Raw genomic sequence first — 20,072 nt, 5'->3', positions numbered from 1 at the left:
AAATAAATTCAATGCACACAGACTGAAGTAGTTTAAGTCTTTGGTTCTTTTAATTGTGATGATTTTGGCTCACATTTAACAAAAACCCACCAATTCACTATCTCAAAAAATTAGAATATGGTGACATGCCAATCAGCTAATCAACTCAAAACACCTGCAAAGGTTTCCTGAGCCTTCAAAATGGTCTCTCAGTTTGGTTCACTAGGCTACACAATCATGGGGAAGACTGCTGATCTGACAGTTGTCCAGAAGACAATCATTGACACCCTTCACAAGGAGGGTAAGCCAAAAACATTCATTGCCAAAGAAGCTGGCTGTTCACAGAGTGCTGTATCCAAGCATGTTAACAGAAAGTTGAGTGGAAGGAAAAAGTGTGGAAGAAAAATATGCACAACCAACCGAGAGAACCGCAGCCTTATGATTGTCAAGCAAAATCGATTCAAGAATTTGGGTGAACTTCACAAGGAATGGACTGAGGCTGGGGTCAAGGCATCAAGAGCCACCACACACAGACATGTCAAGGAATTTGGCTACAGTTGTCGTATTCCTCTTGTTAAGCCACTCCTGAACCGCAGACAACGTCAAAGGCGTCTTACCTGGGCTAAGGAGAAGAAGAACTGGACTGTTGCCCAGTGTTCCAAAGTCCTCTTTTCAGATGAGAGCAAGTTTTGTATTTCATTTGGAAACCAAGGTCCTAGAGTCTGGAGGAAGGGTGGAGAAGCTCATAGCCCAAGTTGCTTGAAGTCCAGTGTTAAGTTTCCACAGTCTGTGATGATTTGGGGTGCAATGTCATCTGCTGGTGTAGGTCCATTGTGTTTTTTGAAAACCAAAGTCACTGCACCCGTTTACCAAGAAATTTTGGAGCACTTCATGCTTCCTTCTGCTGACCAGCTTTTTAAAGATGCTGATTTCATTTTCCAGCAGGATTTGGCACCTGCCCACACTGCCAAAAGCACCAAAAGTTGGTTAAATGACCATGGTGTTGGTGTGCTTGACTGGCCAGCAAACTCACCAGACCTGAACCCCATAAAGAATATGTGGGGTATTGTCAAGAGGAAAATGAGAAACAAGAGACTAAAAAATGCAGATGAGCTGAAGGCCACTGTCAAAGAAACCTGGGCTTCCATACCACCTCAGCAGTGCCAAATGAGTCTGTAAAAGCACTTCGCTAGCCTGAGTCTGCGGGTGCTAAAAGAGTATATTCAAAAGAGTATATTTTCTCTAAAAGAGCTCACGTAAACGCTTGGCATCTTTTTAAAGATGTCCTTCCGCTTTTGCACTACCGGATGTGGCCGTTATCTCTCCCCTCCGGATACCCATGAAATCTGCCTCGAGTGTCTGTGGCGCCAGCATGCCGAGGAGGCTTTCGTGGAAGGGTTGTGTTCTCATTGCGAGAACATGCCCATGAGAACATTGCGGTTGCGGCTCACTTCCTTCTTCATGAAGCAAGGAGCCACCACGGCTGCTCCCCAACCCGGTCCGTCCTGGGCTGACACTCAGCCGGCCATGTCGGCAAGCACAGCGGGCGATCTGGATGTGGACATGGGAGCGTTTCTGCCGGCTCAGCCTCCAATCCTCCAGCACGCTCGTTCTGTCCAGACAAGCTGTTGAGCGATGTAGGCGGTCTGCCTCAGGGCTGGTTTAATGTGTCATTTGTGGCTCGCGACGAGGATGAGCTTTCGGTCGCAGCATCGGAGGGTGGGCTTCTGCTATCGGAAGCGGATGAATCTTCTGAGCTCCCACTCATGGGCGGTAGAGCACAGGATGAGGTGCATGCTGAGATGGCAGCCGTGCTTGCCTGGGCGGCTGCAAACATCGGCTGAAGTGGAACCCTCCACCCTGCCCTGAGCGTTCGTGGCTGGATGATTGGTTTCTGGCCTCGGCTACGCGATCCAGTTCGCCAGACACCCGCCCCGGTTCAGTGGCATCCTCTCCACTATGGTGCAGGGCGAGGGTGCCTCCGTCCTCCGGGCAGAGGTTTCCAGCCTCCTGACAAAGGGAGCAATAGAGCCTGTCCCCATAGCCGAGTTGCGCAAGGGCTTCTACAGCCCTTATTTTATCGTGCCCAAGAGAGGGGGAGGATCACGCCGAATCTTGGACCTGCGTGCCCTGAACAAGGCCTTACACAGGCTTCCGTTCAGGATGTTAACGCAGAAGCGCATCCTGGCATCAGTACGACATCAGGATTGGTTCACGGCCATCAACCTTTCATGCATCGATCTTTTCTTGACACAGACCTTTTCTTTGGTTTGCCTTTGAGGGATGAGCATAACAGTACAAGGTCCTCCCCTTCAGTCTGTCCCTGTCTCCTCGCGTCTTTACCAAGGTCGCAGAGGCTGCCCTGGCCCCGCTGAGGGAGCAGGGCGTACGCATTCTCAATTATCTCAACGACTGGCTAATCCTAGCTCACTCGTGAGATCTATTGTGTGCGCATAGGGACCTTGTGCTTCAGCACCTCGACCGACTCAGGCTTCAGGTCAACTGGGAGAAGAGCAAGCTCTCCCCTGTGCAGAGCATCTCTTTTCTCGGTATGGAGTTGGACTCAGTCACTCTCAAAGCACATCTTACGAACGAACGTGCTCAGTCAGTGCTGACCTGCCTGAAGACCTTCAGGAAGAAGGTAGCGGCACCAGTGAAACAATTTCAGAGGCTCCTGGGGCATATGGCATCATCGGCAGCGGTTCTCCCCCTCATGTTGATGCATATGAGACCGCTTCAGCACTGGCTACAGACTCAAGTCCCAAGGTGGGCATGGCGCCATGGCACCCAGCGTGTAACCATCACTCCACTGTGCCGTCAGACTTTCAGACCTTGGTCGGACCTGCCGTTTCTACGGGCAGGTGTTCCCCTAGAGCAGGTCTCAATTCCCCCTTGGTAATCCCATATGATTAGTTTCCACTGTTCAGTTTCCCCTTAGGTGAACCCTGTGTTTCCCCTCATCAGAGCTTTCTCTGCCTCGGCCACTGTGCTGCGTACCCTCTCTGTAGATAGGGTCCTCCTGTGGTATCATTCCATATGTGAACTTCCCCGTTGGTAAATCCATGTGAGGTATGCTCCACATGTTATCCTCCCTCCGGCAGGATGTGGTCTCCGTAGTGCTCTCCTTCCTGGAGAGGGAAGAGCACTTCCCAGCGCTATTCTAGAAAGTGCTCGGCAGGAGATTGCTTAACAGCAAATTAAGAAAGGCACCGCTGGTAGCCTACTTGGGTAAGTGCCTTCACCCCCCTTAACGGGACTAGGGAGATGCCTTACCTAAATCGCTGGAAGGTCACGACGTGGTTGAGCGCTCGCTGCGAGGCACACAGCAGCTTGCCCGTGTCCACTCTTCCGTACCTCATGACATGGTTCAGCGCCTGCAGTGTTTCCTATAGGAACCCCTAGTGTCACTACATATACAACGTAGAGTGAGTGACAGACAGGGAACGTCTTGGTTACTGATGTAACCTCTGTTCCCTGATGGAGGGAACGAGACATTGTGTCCCTCCTGCCGTGGCGCTGAACCGGCCACTGACATGGCAGGGACTCTCTATCAGCTCCTCAGCATAAATCTGAATGAGTGATACACACCATCTCCTTTTATACCCGTATGTCCGGGGTGGAGAGTGGCATGCAAATTCCACTCGCCAGTTTTCATTGGCCTTTTCTATTTTAAGCAAAGGTGATTGGGGCTCTCAAGATCGAACCCCTAGTGTCACTACATCGACACAACATCTCGTTCCCTCCATCAGGGAACAGAGGTTACATCAGTAACCAAGTCATTCATGTTTTTGAGACGTTACAGGCTGTGGCAGCAGGGGCGTGGTCAAGGGTTTCCGTCCAGAGAGAGAGAAAGTGGTAAGGGTGCTTGCACCTGAGCTAAATTATGTCTTACACCTGTCTCTAATAACAGTGAGCACGGGGAGGGCGGCATAAAAGAGCCACACCACCAGCAGACCAGAGAGAGAGCCTGGGTCCAAAAAGATTATTATTGTGAAGCTAAGAATTTATTATTGTGAAGCTGAAGAGATTATTATTGTGAAGCTAAGAATTTATTATTGTGAAGCTGAAAAGAATAGTGTGGCCATTAAAAGCCTTGCCTGTGAGTGGAGCAACCTGCCTCCCGTGTCCTCCTTATCGACTGTCGTTACACAGGCATTACATCAGAAATTAACATAATTAATTCTGATTCAAAGTAATGGCCATCATCATCCAATCACTGCCAATCATGTTAAAATAAAATTATACATGATAAATTCTTAATCTGATGTACTGATTACAATTTTCCCATGTCTGTCAAACATGTTGAGTTGTTCAGACATCATCTGTAGCCTGAAACAGAACTTTTGATAGGAAGTTTGGATTGAATGCACTTAGCTACATAGAGAATTATTGGATGCTCCCTTTCTCCCTATTTAGTGAATGACCTAACCTCCTGTGTGCTGTCTGTCTGCACTGGTCTCAGAAAAGTTCGAAATGCACCTTCTTTTCATCCAAACGACATATCAAGCCTCTGAAAGTAAAATGTTTCAGATTTTGGATTAACTCATTTAAGCTTAAATTTAAGCTCTTAAAGGAGATATTCCCTGTAATCACAGAACCTCTTCTTAATATTATGAACTCCTCGCTATTCTTAGGACATGTCCCAAGAAACTTTAAAATGGCAGTTATCAAACTGCTTATTAAGAAGCCACAGCTTGATCCTGGAAAACTGGCTAATTATAGACCATTTCAAATCTCCCATTTATGTCGAAAATACTAGAAAAGGTAGTGTCCTCCCAACTATGTTAATTTCTACAGAGAAATAGTATATATATAAACAATTTCAGTCAGGATTTAGGCCACATCACTGTACAGAGACTGCACTTATCAGAGTTACAAATGACTTGATTTTATCATCTGATCGTGGTTGCATTTCTCTTCTAGTACTTTTAGATGCCTTCGACATCTTAGATCATGACGTTCTTTTGAATAGGCTTGAGAATTATGTTGGCATTTGTGGACTTGCATTAGCATGGTTTAGGTCCTGTTTAGCAGACCACTACCACTTTGTCTGTGTAAACAAGGAATTGTAAAATCAAACAAAAGTTAAGTATGGAGTGCCACAGGGTTCAGTTTTAGGGCCTCCGCTTTTCTCCTTATATATGCGTCCCCTGGGAGATATTATCAAGAATCGTGAAACAAGTTTCCACTGTTATGCCGACGATACCCAACTTTATATTTCTTCAAAACATGATGAAATTTCACAATTCTCCAAATTTTCAGAGTGTATCAATGAAATCAAAGATTGGATGGCCAGAAATGTCCTTGTACTCAATTCCAACAAAACAGAGGTATTAATTATTGGACCAAAAACCTCTAAAAATAAGATGCTAAAATATAATTTGACTCTCAATGGATGTACTGTTATATCGTCTTCTACAGCTAAGAAATTAGGTGTTATATTTGATACCAGTCTGTCCTTTGAAAATCAAATTTCCTATGTTTGTAGAACAGCAGTCTTCCACCTCAGAAATATTGCTAAGTTACGACACATGCTCTCTGTTGCTGATGCTGAAAAACGAATTCATGCGTTTATGACCTCAAGACTAGATTATTGTAATGCATTACTGGGAGGATGTCCAGCAAGTTCAGTAAGTAAACTTCAATTGGTTCAAAATGCAGCATCTACATTTCTGACTAGAACCAAGAAATATGATCATATTATCCCCATTTTATTGTTGTTACATTGGCTACCTGTTAAATTTGTATTAATTGTAAAATTCTGTTAACTAAATACAAAGCTTTGAATGGTCTTGCTCCACTGTACTTAAGTGACCTTCTGACACGCTATATTCCATCACGTTCATTACGATTGCAAAATTCTGGCCTGTTAATAGTTCCTAGAATATCAAAATCCACAAAAGGATTTTCATATTTGGCTCCTAAACTATGGAATAGTCTCCCTAACAATGTTCGAGATGCAGACACACTCACTCAGTTTAAATCTAGACTAAAGAGTCATCTATTTAGCCAGGTATACACCTAATGTATCCATCAACTCACAATTAGACTGCTTTAGTTAGGTCTGCCGGAACCAGAAACATTGATCATGATCTATTACTCTGCAAAAAATTGAATGGCATCTATGCTAATATTATTCTATTTGTATCCCTGTTTCAACCTCAGGACTCCTATCCCGAGGTCACCAGAACTGTCCAGCTCCATTCCTGCTTCGTGTTGGACTACACTGCTATGTGTCTCTGAGTGATGATGACTAAATGCAGCCTGTGCCAGCCAGACACCACTTCAGTCTATTACGATGGACTTCAGAGGATGAACTGATGCCAACTCCAACCATAAGACATGGGATACATCATATGCCATTGCCAGAACCTTGGATTTAGGATTGACCTCACCGAAATTACCGGCCGGTTGAACTGCAATGCACCTTACTCATCCCTGCCTGCATCACCTTGGTGTAATGATGGACTACACACTTAAAATGGAATATATAGACTATCAATTAATTGCCAACAAATGTCTTCATCAGCCAACTAACAAAGGACAATGCATCTATTTGAACTTCTGCAGTTAATCCAGGATGAACTTCAAAGACATTAGTCATTTATGGGTACACTGAGAAGCTGCCTTTGAGACTAAAATTAAAGGAAAATAAATTTTAAAATGATTTGGATAATTTCATGTTCTTTGTAATTCCAGTCCGCTGAAGTTGTGCTCTTAATACGTGGTTTTCTGATTTTTATGTGTGGCATCCTTGCCAACATTGTGATGCTTTTTCCTTGATCTGTGACCAATCGTGCCAGATAAAATGGAAAATAAAGTTCCAACCTCCAATAAGGAGGAAGAACTAAGCAAATGTTGTAAGCAGTTTTGCTCAGATGCTCTGATATCTAATAAAATAGAAGTTTTCTTCTTTTGAAAGTGCATATAATGGAAAATGTTATTCGTGCTAGAAGTTCTGATTTTAAGAATTAAGAAATATCTTTTATGTATTTGATTGTTAAAAATTATTGATAATGCTAAGGAAAAATTGGTCAGTGGTGGCGGGTGAAACCCATGGAGAAACATTAAGATTAAATTGAACTTCCTCAATTATGAATGTTAATAACTTCATATTCATGAGTCTATTCTGTGTGTGTCTTTGATACTATGTTTTACCCTTTCTTTTGTCATCATTATGTATATGTTGTTTCACTAACTCATTCTGGAACCAGTCTCTCATCATTGCAGATGGCTGGGCCAGATGATTTATTAAAGTTACTAATACTGCAGGTGAAAATCCGGAGAAAAAGAAGACTGAAAATGTTGTGGGCTATTATCTGATTGGTCCTCTTGCTCTCATTACTGCTGGTAATCATTACTAATTTGCCATTTCTAATGTGGATTAAAATGTATCTGGATAAGTTGATTTCAGTCTTATATGACTAACCAGACTGCCATCAATGTTCAATACCCATGTTCTGAGGGTCTAAATTTAAATCCAGCATCTAACCACTGATTTATTGATTTGAAGAGTAAATATTACAAACTTGATGGCAAAGTTAGAGTTACCTATTGGATTGGTTACTCCCCCAAATTTTCCAGAGAGAAAAAAAAGTGGAAAGTTTTCCACTTTAAAAAAACAAACAAAAAAAAAAAGGTTAGTGGTTGCTACAAAGAAGGATTAAGTGTCTTTTTCTATTACTACTATTTTTATTTGCCATAGTTAATCCATGAAAGTATCATTCTAGAGGCATACAGTTTCTGCACTGTGAATTTTGGTTCTGCTATTTAACTGAATAATTTGTTAAGAAATGCTGATAAGTATAAGAGACTAATAACTGAAAAATCTTATTGTTAAATGATGCTGAAATATTTGGATGTAAAAAAAAGAGTCATGAGAAATTAAAAGGACTTAATGTAATGAGCAATTATTTCAAAACACAAGAAAAGAGATTTGTTTTAATTTCCATTGTGCCTCTTTACTACTTTATCCTGTTTAAACTTTTACTTACTTTTCTGTTAGTTTAAAAACTTGATTAATGTTATTTTATTAGATAGAATGGAAGTTCCTTCTCCTGAGAGAGTAAGGAAAGGGAGAAATTAAACATAAGAGAGTTATTATTACTATTTTCACTGTTGAAGAATAACTTAAATATATTATTGTGAGATACTAAAATGAAAAAAAGAAGGAATAGCTGTAATGAGATTAGAAACAGCGTGAGGAAGCAGAATGTCCCTCCTCCTAATTTCTCCCCCACCCTACTCTCTCTTACTCTCGGTCTAAGTTTGATAAGTGTCTGCTTGAAACAGAAACACAAGAGCAGATTTTGAAAGCACATCTCTGAGTTGTTTTATTTTATTTTTATTTTATTTTATTTTATTTTTATATGTAGTGATTTGACAATAATGGTAGATACAGTGATATGTTAAGGAGAGGTTCAAACAGCTTTTCTCATCATAATTAAAGATTTTATATATTCAGAGGGCAATCTAATGTTAAGGGTTTATACTAAAGATAAGAGATTCAGTTGAAAGTTGATCTGACACACTTAATGTAGGTTCAAAACAATCTAGATACTATTATTGAATTAAGGTGATGTTTTTAAATTAAGCTTCCTAGAAGCTTGACAGAGGCTACCTTTATTTTGTTTTGTTCTGATGTTAGTCCCCACCACGATACATGGTATTTTGTGACGTTTGATAAAGTAGCAGAAATACAACCTGAATGGAAATTAATGATCTGTAAATGAGTTCAATTTTAGAATTGTTATTTCACTTTTAATTTGGACAGTTTTAATAGATTGTTGAATTTTGAATAATGCTTTTTGAATTTAACCATTTTTGAACTGTCTCCATATTTAAGCAGTTGTAGATGGTTCCATTGTTTGTGACGGTTCACAGGTGATACTCCCTGAAAAGAAAATATCTGCTTACTGATATCAAATTATTAAGGATTGGCCAATAGGACTGAGCAGTATCGAGACCAGTGGCAAGAGGTGATGACCCAATGACGGGTAAGACTCTTGAAGGGGGCAACCTAAGGCAGGGCATCACTGCCCTGGAAGCCTGCCCAAGAAGGTTTGATATGGGTTTAAGAAAGTGGATGAATGCTCTTAGGTCAGAAGCACCAAAAGTGAGGTCTAGAAGAGACCTGTCCAAAAATTGTGAGTTCCACTCAAACCGACAGCATTTTAATAACCGCTTTACTAAAACAACTTATCACAGTGTTAAATACCAAGCATTCTGTCACTGTGCCATCAGGGGATCATACCCTGTGTAGAAGATTATTTATAGATTTGTTTTGGGGGTAAAGTTTTGAGAGCCATTGCAGACAATGGAGTGCCTGACTTAAGTATGAAACAAACCTGGGAATGATTGTATGATAATTAAATTAGACTGGAAGTTGATGTATTGCTTTTACTTATGCTTTTACTGAACTCATGTACATTTTAATAGTAATGAAGAATGGAAAAAAAAAAAGATGGTGGTGACTAAAGATTAAGATTGCTTGTCTTGTTTGTTTATAACAATCTAAATGGAATTGTTTAAGAAATAGGGTGCATGGTTGGCTAAAATTGGTATAATGACTGAAACAACAATTTGTGTGAGAGGAATAATATTCTGTTGTGTGTTACCATTGATCAAATCATTCTTGATCCGAGCTATAATGAAACAGATGACACTGATCAATGTGAATGGTCCAATGCAATACAATAACAATTACCCTGGATGGACAGAAAACCAAATTGGGAGGAAATTGATTCCTCCAATGAAGGTATGAATGAGGGGATGGATTATGTGTTACATATTTAATCATTCTTTTATTGATTTAATACTCTGATTTACTCTGATGCAGTCTGAAACTATGGAAAACAGCTTAGCTTGCAGTTTCTCTCTGTGTAAGGCCTTTCTGTGTCAAGGTAAAATTAGTTGATGTGATACAGATGGTGAGAGACCTTGGGAAACAGGAGGAAACGGGATGTATGTGATAAGTGAATGTGTAGGGAGTTCTAAGATAAGGAACACCTTTGGCAGTTTCTCCTCTAGGGAGAATTACAGCCTTTCTGTGTATGACCCTGAAAACATTTGTGTATTGATATTAAAGGGATGATCTAATATTTTTAATTAGAACAAAGCCAGGCCCTGCCTGGCACATGCCTGAAGGAGGCAGAGGACCCATGTGTGTTAATTAGTGCTAGAAACGAGATTAAATGAATGTATGTGGGTGTGCACACATTTCCTATCTTACAAGAATGTGTGTATCCAATGACTGTAATAAGGAAAATAATTTAATATACTAATAAAATTAATGCAGAAAGTAATGATTGTTAGTTAATATAAAATATGTAACCATATGAGGTGATTACAATGTGCTTTATGTATATAAAATGAAATAGTCATGCTGTTGCCATCACTGAACAAGTTGGGTCAGGATGACCAGCTGAAAGAGAGAAGGTGGAACAGAAACTGTATAAATGTGTAACAGCCAGCAGAGATGTAAATCAGAATCAGAATGAGCTTTATTGCCAAGTATGCTTACACATACAAGGAATTTGTCTTGGTGACAGGAGCTTCCAGTACACAATAATAAAACAGCAACAAGACTTTTAAAAAATAATTAAAATTGAATAAAAAATAGATAAATATTGAAAAGAAAAAAGTACATATATAGAATACACAATAGACAATACATATAATATATATATATATATATATATATATATATATATATATATATATATACACACACACACACATACATACACAGATATATGAATATATATACATATACATACATACATACACACACACACATACGTAGTGCAAAAAATGTTGTATGGTATATGGTAATCACATGAAGGACATATGACTGCGCCAACAGCACTCCTTACTATTCTAATCTCAGATGCGCATGGCTTTGACCATTACACAAGGGGGGAGGTAATAAGGAAAATAAAAAGACAGGGATATTGGTCCCCATATCTACAGGCCATGGTAGATTAATTTTTGGCTGAATGTGAAATTTGTGCCCAAATCAATGTCAGAAAGAGTACATCGGCACCAACAGGTCCAATACCAGTCCCAGAAGGACCATTTAAACATCTGGTAATGGATTATGTGGACATGGCAAAATCAATAAGAGGAAAAAGATATGATTATGAGGAACAGTCCACAGATACTAAGGCAAAGCATAAAGAAAACCCTCAGACTACAGGATTGAAATATCAGGTTACAAAACCGCCTCTTTCTCCATACCAGCCTATGCAAGCGCCATTAATAATGATGTATAATGACACAGATTATGAAATTGACCTGATATTGAAAAGAGAGGAATTATTAGAAAGTGCACATCATAATGATTGGTTCCAATGGGCAGACTACACAGCACAACAATCAGGAATGCCTAGCTGCGTGTTATGTTCACCATCACCTATGAAAAAACGTATAATAGTCCCAAACCAATATGACTATATACATTGTGCGCAATATTACTCAAAAAATTGTTAAAGGGGAAAGAACATCTTTTTGCCCAGCTGAATGTCTGGCATTTGTAGGGAATCCAGAATTCAACAAATACTATGAAAAGGAAGGCTGGGAGGATGACTGTAGATGTCTAGATATTCGAATAGATACGAGAAAAAGAGAAAGCCCTCTAACATATGTAACAAATCGAGATCTAGAATATGAGTGCTTTAATAAATCCAAAGGAGAGGTAGATATGGGAGAATTTCAAGGAAACTGTGTGGTACTGTGGCATCTAGATGACAAAATGTATGATCAGGGAGAAATGTTGAAGTTTAGCAGAATGATATTTGCAACGGCCACAATAAAAAAAATCACACTAATAGAGGTGTGTGGATAAACTTACGGGAAATTGCCTTATAAATTGTGAGAATCAAACTCCAGTCTCCCCTGTAATAAAAATATATGAGGAACAAACAGCAGCCATAGCAGATTACTTTTGGATTTGTGGAGGAAGACGGTTGAGAGCTATATTACCTAAAAATTGGAAAGGAATATGTGCTAGAGTAAGACTAGTGCAAGAAGTAACCATGTTAACATGGGACCCCCAAGAATCTGAAACCCAGACTGAACCAAGAAAAATGGTCCCAAACAAACGCAGAGTAAAGAGAGCATACGAACCAGACCCTAATGTTTATTTAGATGCAATCGGTCAACCAAGAGGAATACCACAAGAATTTAAGGCCCGAGATTAAATAAAATCAGGCTTTGAGTCTATATTTGTATGGATAACACCCAATAAAAATGCAGAATGGATCAATTACATTTATTATAATCAGCAGAGATTCATTAATTACACTGATGAAGCATTGAAGGCCTTAGGTGAACAGTTAGCGACAACCAGCAAAATGACATGGCAAAATAGACAGGCCCTAGACTGGCTACTGGCAGAAAAAGGCAGAGTTTGTGTTTGGAGCTGATTGTTGTACTTATATCCCAAATAATACAGCTCCTGATGGATCCTTTACATAGCCATGAAAAAGCTGAAAAACTTACGAGAAGAAGTGACTGCGAATGCTGGGAGTGATCAACATATTGGCAAATGGTTTGACAACCTATTTGGATCCTGGGGAGAATGGCTTACTAAAGTAGGAATAATAATGGCTGTAACTATTGTTATTTTTGTGGTGTTGTGTTGTGCCTCTCTTCAGATCAATGATGGCCACTGTTGCAGCTAAACAGATGCTCAATGTGTCGGTAAAGCCATCTGGAGTTGATATAGGTTTCACCATAGGCCCTTGACTGGATGAGCTGGATGAATTCTAGTAAAAACCTGGAATGAAACAAGAATGGTAGGGAAGGGGAGCCTTTTGTTTTGGCTCTTTATTTTCAATTTTCTCTTGTTTTTGGATAGCAAGGGAGTCAGTATACTCGTATTTTCTTTTATAATAAAATTCGGTAGTACTTTATAATGGAGAGATTAGGCAGGAAGATAGAGGATATTATGTTTATTATTTTGGCATTTACCCTGTCCTGAAGTTAATTATTTTCTTTTAAATGATGTTTGTTGTTTAATCAAACCATGTGAATGAAAGGGAATGATGAAGGTCTGAAGCAGACCATTATCCATGTTATGAGGTAATGTAACTAGATATTCTAACTAGAATTAAAAATGAAAGAAGGTGTACTATGATTATCTGCACTATATGTACTTTATAAATGTTTAAGGTGTTCGAGCCATCTCTGAAGGTACTAATAACCAAGTAAATTACTATAGAATGTGCATTTATGAACTACAAAAACACTAAAAGTGCCACTGGAGGTTCAGAGAAATAAACATCACAAAGACGGGATCGATGAGCACCTCAGTGCTTAGCAGCAAGAGCAAGACTCTACTGGGTGGATTAAAAACCTGCTGTCTGCTCCAACAGCACCAGATAGTGCTCCAGGCTACCGGAAATGTCTGTGAGTTCCTCTGGCACTGTGGGACGTATCATATGCTGAATGATCTACTAATATTGTCTTATCACTATAGTAGGTTAACCTACTTAAATAAGTCTAATCACTGATGTACTCTACATAACGCAAGGCCACCTTTGCATGCACATGTTTTATACAAGAATTTGATTACTGATACCCTCCAGAAAAGAACTTAGCTAGGGAGTGTTAAGATCTTTTACTTCCTTCTAGTCAAATGTGGAGGGAGATGTTTGGTCTTATTGCTCCTCTGGAGTGTAGTTCCATAAGAGCAGGCATGTTAGAGGAATGTGTGGCTTATATTGGTCACTTGAAAGAGATGAAGGAGACTAACCTCATGAAGGAGACTGACTTGTGAGGTTGCACTCTAGGAAAGGGCGATAGTAGGTGAGACTTTTTATAAGTCTCAAAGGAAGGAATATATAGTAGATTTTTATATCAACATGAACTAAAAACATAGAAAAGAACTAACATAGAAAGCCTGGACTTTGTGTGACCAGGATAGGGCATTTGAGGTTACTGAAAGTGTTAATGTTGCAAAAAACACTCTGTGCACTCAGCTGTAACAGAGATGTTGCAAGAAACACTCTGTATCCTCAGCTGTAGCAAAGAACAATGGTACTGAGACATGAGAAAACTCTGGGAAGCACAGCAAAGTTAAAGATTAACACAACCAATAATCAAAGTAACTATATTTTGCTCAGATTGTGATGTATTATTCACTCAGAATGTATACTTTCATGATAAATGAATTTAAAATGCTATTTTTTTAAATGGACTAAAAGCCAGGTTTCCACCATTGAAAAGAGGTCAGAGGCTCTGTGAAATAATGGCGGCGAAGAAAATCCATTGGAAACTAAATATATTAAGAGGGCGTAGACATGAGGTAATGCTAGATAACAAACTGTATAAAAAAGGAGGGTTTTGACCAAGAGAGTCAGATCTCAGTTGACAGCTTGGGTTTGTTGGTTTGCTCAATAAACTCTAACCTTTGACACCTGGAACTCCTGACTTCAAGAGTTTTCTTACAGAGTGGGAAGAAAAGTTTTCCACGGCCCACAATACAATCATGACACAAGCCTGGATCAGCCTGATTCTTAAAAAGGATAAAGATCCAAACGAGAGTAAGAGTTACCATACAATTTCCCTGATCCAGCTAGACATAAAAATATTGTCAAAAATTCTGGCTAACCGATTAATAAAGTTATGACATCTCTTATACATATAGATCAGGTGGGGTTTATTCGGGGCCGTAGCTCTTCTGATAACATTAGGCATTTCATCAATATCATGTGGTCAGTGGCGAATAATCAGACTCCAGTCGCTGCCATCTCAGTTAACACCGACAAGGGATTATCTTTTTTTTTTGTAATTAAAATTTTTTATTGATTCAAATAAAAAACACAACAGAGAAAAACACAACATATACACAACAAATCAACATTTAACTTTTAACCCTCATTAACATTATTTAATAAAAATAAATAAAAAATAAAATATATAATAAACATGCATAATTAAACTAAACATCTCCCTCCTCATCCCTTCCCCTAGAGTCCTCCAAAACTGCCAAATACCTACCCCACTTCCAGAAAAATAAATCCTCCAGCCCCAGCCTTCCATCTATCATCTTCTCATAAGCCGCCACCCTCCCCATCTCCGCACACCACTCTGGAAATGATAGCGCTCTGTCTGACTACCATCCCCTTAAAATAATTTGTCTACCAATCATCACACCAGTCAGAACCCAATTTTTTATATATTTGTTGCCCGAATTTATAACTTCCCCATCGCCCAAAATGCAAAGTCTGGGGCAAAGTAAAATTTGAGTGCCCAGAATGTCACGCAAATAAGTCTGAATCTTTAACCAAAAATCTTGGATCTTAATGCAACCCCAAAAAACATGGGTTGTGTCTCCAACTTCTAATTGGCATCGCAAGAAGGTGGGTGTGTCTTTAAGACCTAGCCTATATAATCTAGAGGGGGTCCAATAAAATCTTTGTAAAATCTTAAATTGCATAAGGCGAACCCTTGCATCTCTAGATGCAGACTTGACATTTTTCAGAATCTTAGACCACAATCCATCCTCCAATACCAAATTCAAATCTTTCTCCCATAATCTCTTAATAGAAGTTAAAGCTCCATGCCCCATTCTCTGAATTAACAGGGAGTAGTACCCTGATGCCTCGTGACCTTTTCCAAAAGCCGCAATCACCTCTCCCAAAGCATCTGCCTCCTTAGGGGGGTGTGTGCTACTCCCAAAAATAGTACAAAGCAGGTGGCGCAATTGTAAATACCTATAAAACTGAGGTCTGGGGATCCCAAAATGTTGGACCAAGTTTTCAAACGATCTCAACATTCCACTTTCATATAGGTCACCGAGTGTTGCAACCCCCCTCACAATCCACTCTGGCCAGCAGAAAGGGGACTTGCCAATACACAATCTTGGGTTCTGCCATATGCTCGAGGCAACATTTAATAAGTGACCAATTTAAACAACCTGGACACTTTAGTCCATACCGAATGTAAATGTGAAATAACAGGGTGTAACTAAACTTTTCCGATTAGTTTGATAGAGATGCTTTGTAATGGCGAAATAGGGGCAAGAACTGCCTGTTCAATAACAAACCAGGGAGGGGCTCTCTCAGGTGGAAGTGACCAATGAGCCAAATGTCTGAGACTTAACGCAGAGTAATAAAACAAAATCTTGGGTAGGCCTTGCCCACCTTTGTCAGTCGGCCTATGTAACTTATTAAAATGCAATCTGGGATGTTTACCATTCCAAATGAAGGACTTCACTATGCTATCAAATTGCTTGAAATAAGAGAGGGGCACATCTACAGGGAGAGATTGTAGCAGGTAGTTAAATTTCGCAATACAATTCATTTTAATAACATTAACCTTTCCAATCATCGATAAATGTAATGAAGCCCACCTGCCCACATCTCTTGAAAATCTTTTTATTAAAGGGTCAAAATTGACACTAACTAAATCAGACAAATTTGCTAAGAATAAAATTCCCAAATTCTTAATGCTCTGTTTGGGCCATTGGAAGGCACCCGGCTGGAAAGCCGTTACTGGACAGTACGCTGTCTGAGCCAAAGCTTCGGATTTAGACCAATTAACTTTGTATCCTGAGAACTTGGAAAAGGAATTAATAATTCTGTGGAGGCAAGGCATAGATCTAGTAGGTTCAGAGACAAATAGTAAAATATAATCTGCGTAAAGCAGAAGCTTATGCGCCACACCTCCTGCCACCACCCCTGGGAAATCATCCTCCCCCTTATCGCGGCTGCTAATGGTTCCAGGGCAAGACAGAACAATAAAGGGGAAAGAGGGCAACCCTACCGAGTGCCCCTATCCAGAGTAAAATAATCTGAAATTAATTCATATGTTTGTACCGCTGCTACAGGGTGTCTATAAAGTAACTTAATCCAACCAATAAATGTACTCCCGAACCCATACATTTCCAAAATCTTAAAAAGATAATCCCATTCTACCATATCAAATGCCTTTTTGGTGTCTAGTGAGATGGCAGCGACCGGAGATTGATCATTCGCTACTGACCAGATGATATTGATGAGACACCTGATGTTATCAGAAGAGCTACGGCCCCGAATAAACCCCACCTGATCTATATGTATAAGAGATATCATAACCTTACTTAATCGGTTAGCCAAACATTTTTTGACAATATTTTTACATCTAGTTGGATCAGGGAGATTGGACGGTAACTTTTACACTCGCTTGGATCTTTGTCCTTTTTAAGAATCATACTGATTCGGGCTTGTGTCATGGTTGGAGGAAGCTTTCCATTCTTTTCAGTATAAACTTCTAACAAAAGTGGAGCCAGTTCTGTAGCATAGGATCTAAAAAATTCTGCGGCAAAACCATCTGGCCCCGGAGCCTTGCCAGTAGGTAGGGACTTAATTACCTCATCAAGCTCCTCCAAGTTTATCTCAGAATCAAGAGAGTTTTTTTGCTCAATCGTCAGTTTAGGAAGATCTAATGATTCCACAAAGTTTCTAATATCTTCATCAGTAGACGAAGATGTGGAGCTATAAAGATCAAGATAGAACTCTTTAAAGGCATTATTAATATCAATGGCTGAGGTAAAAATTTCACCACCAGCAGATTTCACTGAGGGAATGATAGAAAGAGACTCTCTCTGCTTTATATATCTAGCCAAAAGCTTCCCTGCTTTGTCACCCGACTCAAAGTATGACTGTCTTGCCCTGAATAACCAAAACTCCATTTCTGTGACAAAATAGTATTATATCTATATTTCAATCATGCCAATTCTCTGAGGCCATCAGCTGACATACGGCGCTTCAGCTCTGCCTCTGCACTTTTAATATTTCCTTCCAACTCCATGAGTTCTTGTGCTTTGGATTTTTTGATGAATGAGGCATACTGTATGATCCGACCTCTAAGAACCGCCTTAAGTGCCATCCAAGCCACGCCCACAGAGGAGACTGAGGACCAGTTGGTCTCCATATAAACACTGATTTCAGTCTTTAACATTTGTTGGAAATCAGGATTTTGCAAAAGGGACACATTAAGGCACCAACTATATGATTTCTTTTTCTCTGTATATGGCAACACCTCTAAACTCACCATGGCATGATCTGAGACTAAGATATTTCCAAACTGAGCAATCAACAACAGATGAAATGAGGGATTTGGATATGAAAAAAATGTATAGTCCCTACCAGATGGGTTCAAAAGTCTCCAAATATCCGTAAGACCAAGATTTTTACACATCCTGTGAAGCGTCAATGTTGCTCTAGGGGGTTTACACACTTTTGCTTCACTGTGATCAAGGACTGAGTCCATCAACAGATTAAAGTCTCCTCCCAATATTATATCATGAGGGGTGCCAGCGGTTTGCAACATCCCTTCAGGATCTATAAAAAAGCCCTGATCATCAGCGTTAGGTGCCTAAATATTAGCCAAAATCAACCTTTGCCCTTAAATTTCAGCTAAAACTATAATGACTCTCCCTAATTTATCTTTAGTCTGTTTGAGACATTTGAATTCACCCCATATCTTCCCAAATGTTTCAGCTTCCTGCAGGGAGATATGTGTTTCTTGAAGAAACACTATATCATATTTCTTACATTTAAGAAAAGTAATAACCTTCCTTCTTTAATGGGGTGCCCCAACCCATTTACATTCCATGTGGAGAGAGATAGTACACTCATATTAACATTTGACATTTTGATATAGTAGAAAAAAATTTATTGTGTGTCAATAACTAAATTATACAGACCACATTCCCCATTAGTGAAACAATCAAACCCCAAACTTCCCCCTGAACAAAACAAACAGAAAAAAGAAAAACGTGCGCATTAACCCCGCACACAAAAGCGCCAACCGGTGACAATCCCTCTAAACTCAAAAGGTCCATGAATGCCCACGAGCCCCCACAACAACTTTGCCATCGGATTGCTCAATTTTGCCTCACAAATTTGTGAGGCAAAAATGACATAACAGAAAATACTTTGTAAAATAAACCCAGCCAATAGGAAGAAGGAACACAAAGAATGTGTAGATTCATTCATAGAACTATCTCAAAAGTGTGATCTTCCACAAAACAAACTCCAGCTGATATAAAACTGTTCAGATATGTTCAGTGAGCCGGCTGTTATGAGTTCAACGGATGAAGTAATCATTCCAATGTCCCGTAAAAATACTCAAAATAAACTACAGCCAGCAGGAGGAATAAGCACGAAGAACAAACAGATTAATCCACAGCTTTTCCAAAGGAGTGTTATTCAATAGAACAAGCTCCAGCCACTAGGCGGAACCAATACAAAAAGAAACAAAACCGGCATCCCGGTTCCCTGGATGGTCGAGTCAATTCACTCGGAGGCCGCATAAAAGTACATACCATGACTTACTCAATCCGTCAGTTTCATAAAAGACATCTTTTGTGTGAGCATGTAGATATTTTGTAGTCATCCGTTGTGTCCATTCTCAAACTGGCCGGGAACTTCAATGCAAAAGTAATCTTTCGTCAGTGCAAAAGTTTCTTTAAGGAAAAGTGTTATTCACAAAACAAGCTCCAGCCGCTCGGCGGAGCCAACGCAAAAAGAAAAAGAAATCAAAATGACACCCAGCTTCCTCAAAAGCCAGAGTAAGTACAGTAAGTCGACCCACTCACATGAGAAGCACCCAATGGTTTACTCACCCATTGATTCAATAAAAGACATTGCCTGATTGGGACATGTAAATACTTTGCGACCGTCCTTCGTTTCTATTCTCAGTTTGGCCGGAAACATCAGAGCAAATGTGATCTTTTGCTGATGTAAGAGTTTCTTACATTCCTTGAACCGATCGCGTTTCTCTCTTGTCGAACTCGCAAAGTCCGGGAACAAAAAAATATTATGGTTCTTCCAAGAAAGCTTCCCTTTGCTCCTCGCCTGGCGCAACACAATATCTTTATCGGATGATCTCAGGGAATTAAATATTTGTGCATTTTATTCCCATCAAATTTGTCTGATTTAGTTAGTTAATTTTGACTCCTTAATAAAAAGTTTTTTGAGCGATGTGGGCAGGTGGGTGTCATTACATTTATCTATGATTGGGAAGGTTAATGTTATTCAAATGAATTGTATTCCAAAATTTAACTACCTGCTACGGTCTCTCCATGTAGATGTCCCCCTCTC

The sequence above is a fragment of the Myxocyprinus asiaticus genome, chromosome 46, assembly GCF_019703515.2.
Source record: "Myxocyprinus asiaticus isolate MX2 ecotype Aquarium Trade chromosome 46, UBuf_Myxa_2, whole genome shotgun sequence".
Taxonomy (NCBI): domain Eukaryota; kingdom Metazoa; phylum Chordata; class Actinopteri; order Cypriniformes; family Catostomidae; genus Myxocyprinus; species Myxocyprinus asiaticus.
The sequence above is the reverse complement of the archived record's forward strand: the minus strand, read 5'-3'. Positions refer to the sequence as shown.